At 35.2% G+C, this 9,871-nt stretch overlaps 1 pseudogene; it reads left to right on the forward strand.

Annotated features, from left to right (window-relative positions):
• Window positions 1–4,264: 4,264 nt before the first annotated feature.
• On the forward strand, window positions 4,265–8,375 carry LOC149510981 (transport inhibitor response 1-like protein; annotated as a pseudogene).
• The last annotated feature ends 1,496 nt before the right edge of the window (window positions 8,376–9,871 follow it).

Here is a 9,871-nt window from a genome sequence, read left to right on the forward strand (position 1 = left end):
TAATGAGAAAATTTTCTAAATAAACCTAAATGGAGAAAATTTTAGAAATAGATAAAGACAATTTTCTAAATAGACCCATATGGTGAAAAATTTAGAAATAAAACTTGTAAAATAAAAATAAATTTGAAGGATGAAATTCTTAGTGATCACAAATGGATGATTATCTAAGATATTTTTGGGTGAGAAAATATTTTTAATTTTAGCCCAAATGGTAGAAAGATTAGATATACTTTCAATAAAACAAAAGTTTAATAAAAACTGGTTAAGCTTTCCAATGACAGAGCCTCTTCAAGAAAACAAATAAGATTCTTGAATACTCTCAAGGTGAAAAAGTATTTTTAAAAATTTTACCAAATTGATAAAGAATCTTAAAAGTTATTTTCAATATTTAAATGTTAATAGAAGACAATTAGAATCAAGACTTTAGGATAATTTAAAATAAAATGGTATTGTCCTTTGGATGGGCATGTGTGGGTATTATAATCTTCCCTATATATAACTAAATTTTCAAATCTTGTTTTGATTAATAGATCAAAACTTAATCTTTAGGGACTTTTAGTCAAGTGTAGGAGCTCTTTAAAATGATAGATTCATTAAGTAGCCAATCGTACCTAAATAAAAAAGATTGGTGGTGACTCTTTAAGTTGTGCCTGGCGATAAATTTACAGATCTATACATTATGACAATTTGGTGACTTTAGTAGAGACTAATAGAGAGTCAATTCATAATATTTTAAATTTATCCTATCCTTTGAGCTAATGGTTTTAAATTATAATGATTGCATTATTTATTTACTAACCTTTTTTCTTTTTTGTCTTTTATTTATGAAGGTTTGATAATTTTATGATCCTTCACACACACTATCATATTCATTTGCATTACATGAGTTCTATACCCAAGCTCTATCCTTCTTAGAAGGGAGTAAAGTACCTACGCTCTTGTGAAATGATAATCTCTGCAATGACTAATAAAATACTCTCACTCAAATTGAATCTTTTCCATTAGTAGCTTATGATGGGTGAGAATTGGAAGCCTTACTAGTCTGTGATGAAAAATGATGTAAGGATCAATTTGAGAACTTTTAGTGGTCCAAATCACTTAGCCTTGCATATAATTTACACTTAAGAGGCCAGCCTTAAGCTAGAGCCATTCCTATCCATTGATAGATGTAACCTGAAATTGGGATACAAGGAGAAATTATTTGTGTGATATATTGATTAGCTAACCATTTTTATTTGTTTGACATTGTGCATTTACATCATTTCAATTATTATAGTGTTTGCATCATCATATTATCTTTTTAGCTTTATACATCATTTTCATTTTCATATTTAATTATGCATTTGCATCATTCTCATATAGGAAATATTTACCACATATCAGTTATTGATAAATCAAATCTCATACCTACATCCATGAAAGGTCAAATGCAATCAAAGTCTACATCGATTCATTATGAATCTACTCACTAGTTGAAAATCAAGTTAGAGGAATGTCATTGAGGCACAAGATCATTACCAACAAGCTAGGAAGTTTGTAAAAAGGCATTAGAATAATGTTTAGGAAATATTACAATAGATGTTTGGGACTTTAGAATATTGTTTTTGCTTTGTTAGGATGTAGATTTGAAATTTTATTTTCAAATTGAGATTTTTTTTATCAATAATAATTATGTGGCAAATATTATTAGTATATTTCAGTCATACATTAAAAATACTAAACATGAGCATATCATCTCTAATAATATAATTGTGGTACTCAAGGTTGAATGATAGCTCCACCATAAAAAAAAACCTCATTCACCACCAATACAACACCAAAACTCGACCGATATAGATGGAACAAGAAAACTCCAATCATTTTGGCAAGATTGAAAAAGCCTAAGAATAACTTTGGGGGAAGTTGGATAAAATTTTGAAAGCCTTGACTAAGTTGAATAAAGAAAAAAGAGGAAAAAGCTCCAAGACAACCTCAATGTCTTATGTAAGATGTAATTGACCCTCTATACCCTTCAAGATTCAGCCCTTATCAAGGCTAACCTTCTCAAAGGGCACAAGCAAATTTCCCAAGGGCCTATCTATACATTAACCTAGGAATGCAATCTACTATTGCCCAAGGTCAGTTCCAAAGTTATGTTAATCTAGTCTTTAGGGAAAAAGCCTTAGAACCGATCTAGGTCCCTGATCTGAATGATCCAAAAGAAAAAGAAAAGTTGAAGTTAAAAGTGGTCGAGTCAGTGGAGGATTCAAAAGCTGACTAAAAGATGAATAGGCTCGAGGAAAGGTTGCCAGCAATGGAAGAAATTGGTTTCATGGTTCAATGGATGCTATTGGGCTTTGTTTAGTCCCAAATGTTGTTATTCCTCCAAAATTCAAAGTTATGGAGTTCAAGAAGTACAAAGGTATAAAGTGTTCAATAACTCATGCTATCATGTACTACCAAAAAATGACTACCAATACTAGTGATGAAAAGCTTTTGATGCATATATTTCAAGACAGTCTTACTGGTTCTGCAATGAGATGGTATATTCAGCTGAATCAATCCCATATTCACACTTAGTAAAAGCTAGCTCAGGACTTTATTAGTCAATATCAAGTCCAATACTTTGGAGCATTCAATAAGGAATATGATTATATCAGAATGACCATGTCTAACTGCTACATGCAATGGGATTTATCCTTTGGCATTGGGTTGCAGTAGCAGTGATAGGTACTCATCGACAAGTTGCTTAACAAAGTTAAGGGAGAACTCTTTTTCAAAGCTCTTTTTCTGAAAAACACAGAAACCATTTATCATTTTTAAGTACCTGTCGTCCTTCGATTTTGCAGTAAATATAGAGCACTGTGTTTTGCCTTCCGTCAACCAGGCAATGAAGACCACCTTGATACTTATTAAATAGTTATGTGTCACCATTTTCTGTAGCTTTGAACAAATCATTGTCCATGTAGGTGATAGCCTCTGCTTGCTGAGTTTGTTCAAAGGGAATAGGAATGAATAAGCTAATAGAAGGATCCAACTGCATCATTACAATTAATTTGGTTGGCTAATTTTTTTTCAGATAAGTAATTTGGCTGGCTAATTAAGGCTCTCCTATTCGACTAAGCTAAGGCAGATGCTGGCACACAATTTTTTTGAAGAAAATTAAAGAATCCTCTTGCCCTTTTATATCCTCGGTCATTGCTCCCATTCCAATCACCTTTGTCTAAATTGCACTATTTGTGATGCCATACCCCATATTGAGTAAGTGTGACGATAAGATACGAGGTATATGTAAAGATATAAATCTATACTTATAAGATATTTTTTATAAAATAAAACCGTAAAAATTTTTAATCAAATGGACAATACTCCCAGAATTAAGTCGGGTCTCCACAAATTTAGATCAATTTAAAACCAAAATTTTATGTTTGCAACCTTTTAAAAATATTTTAAATTCATCTATTTCAATTAGACTTAAAAATTTTAAAAACAATATAAAAACTATATATGAAAAAAAGACATGAAAGCAATAGATTTAAAATTAGTGAAAATTGTTTATGGTTTGACAAAAATAAAATATATATTTTGTGTTTGATATATCGATATGAATTTCACATGATAATTTTTATATTTTACATATTGTAGACACCCCATTTTGTTTGGGATTCTTTGTCAATTAAGATTAATCCAAGCTCGGTTGTAAAGATTTTTATTTTAGATTTTTTTATTTCGTATTTATCATTTTTTTTTATTTTATGGTCTATTTTTTTTTTCTTTTTCCATTGTTTGATTAATTTAAAAAAAAAACGTTGAAAGAATGAGATTAGGCTTGGTGATGATTGTTATTAGAGAGCATAATTAGATGCTAATCTTTAGCTTTGGATGGTAATCAGAATTGAACTGAAACTTAATCATATAGTTTTATAAATCATGTCAATTCACAGCAAGATAGGCAGTAAGAGCAACAGGGGAACAAAGGATCAGGGAAAATCAGATAGGCAAAAACACAGTGGGAGACAAAGTACCACCATTCACAGATACATAAGGCATGCAATCGTCCTTATTCCCCAGCCTGGTTTTCGCCTCAAAATCTGTCAGCCAAACTTGCCAAAACCAAAGTCACTCACATTCCCACTTGCACTAAAACAATCTAAAAAAAGCTTACAAATGATCTTGATAGAAACCTGCAGCACCCAATTGCCAGCAATCGAACCCCAAAGCTACACACAGAAAGCATACAAAAAGAAAACGGAGAGAGAACAGAACCCAAAAAAGGTGTTTAGAAAAGCAAATGTCTGAGGACGACGAAAGGTAGCAATCTCCTCCATCAGATCTTGAGTACACTTCCAACAAGGCACGAAACTGTAACGCCACCAGGTCTAGGTCGGGTCACCCAGAGTTCCAGCCATTGTACTCGGACCAGGTTCTGGAGAACGTGTTGGAAAATGTGCTCCACTTTGTGATGTCGAGGTGGGACCGAAACGCTTTCTCATTGGTGTACAAGTTGTGGTACCGGGTTGAGGCACTGATGCGATCTGAGTTGTTCATAGGGAACTATTACGCGATTTCGTCGGGTCGGGCGATGGCCAGGTTCATCAAGGTGAGGGCTCTTCACTTGAAAGGGAAGCCCATGTTCATGGATTTTAACCTAATGCTGCACAATTGGGGGGCCCGCTTCAGTCCTTGGGAGCTGGCGATGGCCAAGGCTTGCCCTTGGCTGGAAAAAGTTTACCTAAAGTTCATAACCGTAACGGATGATGATCTGAAAACGTTGGTCGAGTCGTTTTCAGGGTTTAAAAAGCTTGTTCTCGCTTGCTGTGATGGGTTTGGAACTAGTGGCCTTGCTATTTTTGTTAGCAAGTGCAGACAGCTGAGGTTGATTGATCTGATTGATTCTGAGGTTACAGATGATGAGACAGATTGGATATCCTATTTTCCTGAGGGTGAATCTCATCTTGAGTGGTTGATATTGTTGGGAAATACCACAATACCCACGCGCAGCAACCACACATAAAATAACAAGCTCAAATCAAGAATAAAAACACACAAATATATTTGGTTCGGCCCAACTCAAAATGGCCTACTCCAAACCTAATTCACTATCAAATAAATCTTTACAATTGTGAGACTTTTAGAATGAGAAAAGTCTCCTAAAACTCCTTACTCAAAACTTAACCCAAAACCCAATTACACCCTTTTAATAGCCTACTCACTTAGCTATTCTCTTGGTGTCTAACTCTCTGGGGTTACAAACTAAAACCAAAACATCTTATTTATAAGGGTGAAATCCTTTATACCTTTACTAAACTCCCGATGTGGGATACAAGACAAACTCAAACTTACTTAACTTTCGATGTGGGATTCTGAGATTCAAGGCAAATCCCAACAAATCCTCCCTTGACTTGAATCTCCAAACACTTCAACAGTATCTGCAAAGCTAACATGCTTACCTTTCTTCTTTTCTTTCATCACAGGCATCTCAGCAACTGAGCTTCCATCAAACATGTACAAGTGATTGACCCTATTCCCTTGTAGAATCACACTACCATTCTTATACACTTTCAACCAATCATTACTACCATAAAATGTGTACCCCCGAAAAGCTAACTCACCCAAAGCAATCAAATTGTAGTGACAATTTGGTACATACCTTACATGACGAAGTGTCCTAATAACACCATTGTGAGATCTAAGGCGAACACTCCCAATGCCTTGAATCTGCACCTTTTCTTTGTTAGCAATCACAATATCCCCATACTTTTCATTCTCATCCAACTCCACAAAGCAACTCCTATCATTGCAAACATGAACTGTAGCAGCTGAATCTAAAACCCAACCTTTATCACTTTTCAAAGTCTGGGTCTCATCCACACAAGTTGTCAAAACAACATCATCATCATCAGACACGACAGCAGTAGTATCACTCTTTTCTTCACCTGATTTCTTCTCATCATTCGCCCTTTTGAAAGCAGCCATATCCCTTCTCAGCTTCCTGCAGCGCACTTGGATATGTCCCTTCTCACCACAATAATAACATTCTACATCACTGTAATCTCTGTCTCTTGACTTAGATCTCCATTTTGATCCATCAATCCTCTTTTGAGTCCTCCCTCGATCAAAACCCTCTACAGCTAGTGTACTCCCCCCAGGTGATGAGTTCTGAGCTCCCATAAACCTTTCATTCTCACGCAACAGGGCAGTCACATCATCCAACTTCAAAGTAGACCTGCCTACCAACACAGTCTGAACTAAAGGCCTATAAGACTTGGGCAAAGATGATAGCAAAATTAAAGCCTTCTCTTCATCTTTTAACTCATCAACAGAAATCGCTAGCAATTGAGAAACCAATTTATTAAACTCATTCAGGTGATTATGAAGACTCATACCTTCTTCCATCTTCAGAGAATACAGATCCATCTTCAAACATAATCTATTAGTCAACGACTTCGAAGCATAAACACCTTCAAGTTTATCCCACAAACTCTTCGGAGTACTCTCAGTCAACACACTGTACTTTACTTCTGGAGCTAACGCCAATCTAATAGTACTAACAGCCTTCTTCTGAATCTTATTCCAATTAGCATCAGACATTCCCTCAGGCTTACAACTCTCTAATGCTTGATCCAACCCTTGTTGTACTAACAGATCTTGAATCGTACTTTGCCATAACATAAAATTACTCTTTCCATCAAATAACGGAATCTCAAACTTAGACATAGACATACCAGACATACCTTCTTCAGACATCTTCAAACACTGCTTCACGATCTCTTGGACCCACGAACTTTAAACCTCGAACCTCGCTCTGATACCACTTGTTGGGAAATACCACAATACCCACGCGCAGCAACCACACATAAAATAACAAGCTCAAATCAAGAATAAAAACACACAAATATATTTGGTTCGGCCCAACTCAAAATGGCCTACTCCAAACCTAATTCACTATCAAATAAATCTTTACAATTGTGAGACTTTTAGAATGAGAAAAGTCTCCTAAAACTCCTTACTCAAAACTTAACCCAAAACCCAATTACACCCTTTTAATAGCCTACTCACTTAGCTATTCTCTTGGTGTCTAACTCTCTGGGGTTACAAACTAAAACCAAAACATCTTATTTATAAGGGTGAAACCCTTTATACCTTTACTAAACTCCCGATGTGGGATACAAGACAAACTCAAACTTACTTAACTTTCGATGTGGGATTCTGAGATTCAAGGCAAATCCCAACAGATATTTGATTGTGTAGAATGCCCGATAAATTTTGAGGCATTGGAAAGGTTGGTTGCAAGGTCTCCTTCACTTAAGAAACTTAGGCTAAACCGATATGTTTCAATTGGGCAGCTATATCACTTGATGACTCGAGCTCCGCAGGTTACACACCTTGGGATAGGATCATTTAGCCCGCTAGAGGTTGCAAGGCAAGGTGATGAAAAACCTGATTACCGAACTGCTTTTGCTGCTTGCAGATCTTTAGTTTGTCTCTCTGAATTTAGGGAAATAATTTTAAATTATCTGCCCATAATTTACCCTGTTTGTGCAAATCTAACATCTTTGAATTTCAGCTATGCCAACATCAATGCAGAACAACTTAAGCCAATTATAGGGAACTGCCACAAGCTCCAGGTTTTATAGATCCTTGATTCAATATGTGATGAAGGACTTCAAGCAGTGGCTGCAACATGCAAAGAATTACGTGAGCTTCGGGTTCTTCGTATTGATGCTAGTGAGGATAGTGATAGCCCCGTTTCTGAAGTGGGCTTCCAAGCTATTTCTGAGGGTTGTTGAAAATTGCAATCCATTATGTATTTTTTCCAGAGGATGACTAATGCTGCTGTCATAGCAATGTCCAAGAACTGTCCAGATCTTATTCTTTTCCGGCTATGCATAATGAAGCGTCGCAAGCCTGATGCTGTGACTGGAGCTCCTATGGATGATGGTTTTGGAGCCATTGTTATGAATTGTAAGAAGCTTACTCACCTTGCTGTACCTAGTTTACTGGCAGATAAAGCTTTTGATTATATAAAAAAATATGGGAAATTGATATGCACATTGTCAGTTGCTTTTGCCGGAGATAGTGACATGGGGGTGAAATATGTACTTGAGAGCTGCCCACAATTGCAAAAGCTTGAGATTAGGGATAGCCCATTTGGGGATGCAACTTTGCTTTTTGGTTTGCATCACTACTACAACATGAGGTTCCTTTGGATGTCCTCATGTAAACTAACTCACCAAGGTTGCCAGGAGATTGCCCATGCTACACCTCGCCTAGTGGTTGAAGTGATTAGGTTTGCTATTGAGGAAGAGATGGGTGACTCTGTTGGAACATTATACATGTATCGGTTTCTTTAAGGGCCAAGAACTGATGCACCTAAATCTGTCACCATCTTGTAAGCAAATATGGTGCAGGAAGCTGTTTATTTGTTCTCATGTTGGATACCAAGCAAGTTTAAACTGTTTCATAGGGAATTTTGATTTTTCGGGCATCTTTTAAATAACCCGTATTCCCAGCAATCCCAATCAAGCAAAGTTGAGTAAATTCTTTCTACTTCAAGCTTGGGCTGTTACATTGGCATCTGTTACATTGGCATTGAAAGCAGACTCGCAGTGAGGGACAAGAGTTCATTTTTGCTTTGGTTCTTTTGAAAGACTTTGGAAAAGGGGATCTGAAGCAAAAAGAAAGAATTTGGCCTTTTATAGGGTCCTGAAATGACGTCGTTTTGGCGTAGTGGTTGCCCAGGATTTGTGCGTTTTCACTAGGATGACCCAACCCGAGCATTGGCTCGCGTTGCAAACCGCGTCCCTGCCTTGGTTGAACCGAGTCGAGCCGGTCCATTAACCGCGCTTTCGAGTCAATTTTTCTGAGCTGAGTCGAAACCTTTTCGGTAATTTTTTTTCTTTTTATTTTACTTATTTATTTAAATTTTTTTAGTGAGTTTTTTTTTTTTAAATAAAAATTTTAAAAAATAATTTTAAAATTGGAAGAAAAGTTGAATTATCAATTTTTTTTTTTAGGAAAAGTTAAAAGTATCAATTTTCCTTGAAAATAATTTTCTAAAAAATATTTTTGAGGAAAAGATAAAAGTATCAATTTTCCTTGAAAATAAAATTTATAAAAAATATTTTTGAAAAAAAGTTGAAAGTATCAATTTTCCTCAAAATTAAAGTTTCAGAAAAATATTTTGGGAAAAAGTTGAAAGTACCAATTTTCCTTAAAAAAAAAACATTTTAAGGAAAAGTTGAAGATATCAATTTTTCTTAAAATAGAAACTCTTAAATGCTTTTAAGAAAAAGTTGAAAGTATCAATTTTTCTTGTACAAAAGCAATGAGTTTTTGAAGAGAAAAAGATTTATATCTAAAGCTGAATCATTATTCTTTTTTTTTTTCATTTTATTTCTTTCCTTTTTGAATTTTCTTGAATGTTAAATAATTCGACGATAGAGCCTCTGCAAGTGAAATAATAGTTTCCTTACATACTCTTGAGGTAAGGAAAATTTTTTAATTTTCTACTAAAAGTATTAGAGTCAATTGAGAATAATTTTCAATAATTAATTACTTGGTAAATTTTTAAGGCTTATTGGATAACACAAAATTAAGCTGATACTATCTTTCAATAAGCGTTGTGAGGGTGCTATAACTTTCCTCACACGTAACCGTACTCTCGAACTCTGTTCTGGTTAGTAGACCTAAACCTATTCTTTTAGGGACCCTTAGGCTTGATGTTCCTTAAAAGGATAGATGCCTTAGGTGACCAATCGCACTTAGATAAAAAAGATTTGTGACGACTCTTAAAGCCAATGTCTAGCGATAAATCTCCATATCTAAACATTATGACACATATAGATACACAAACTGACAAATTTAATTGCAATTATTAAGTGAGACAATA

This window comes from Durio zibethinus, chromosome 27 (genome assembly GCF_047325235.1).
Source record: "Durio zibethinus cultivar Kanyao isolate XHJ-2024 chromosome 27, ASM4732523v1, whole genome shotgun sequence".
Taxonomy (NCBI): domain Eukaryota; kingdom Viridiplantae; phylum Streptophyta; class Magnoliopsida; order Malvales; family Malvaceae; genus Durio; species Durio zibethinus.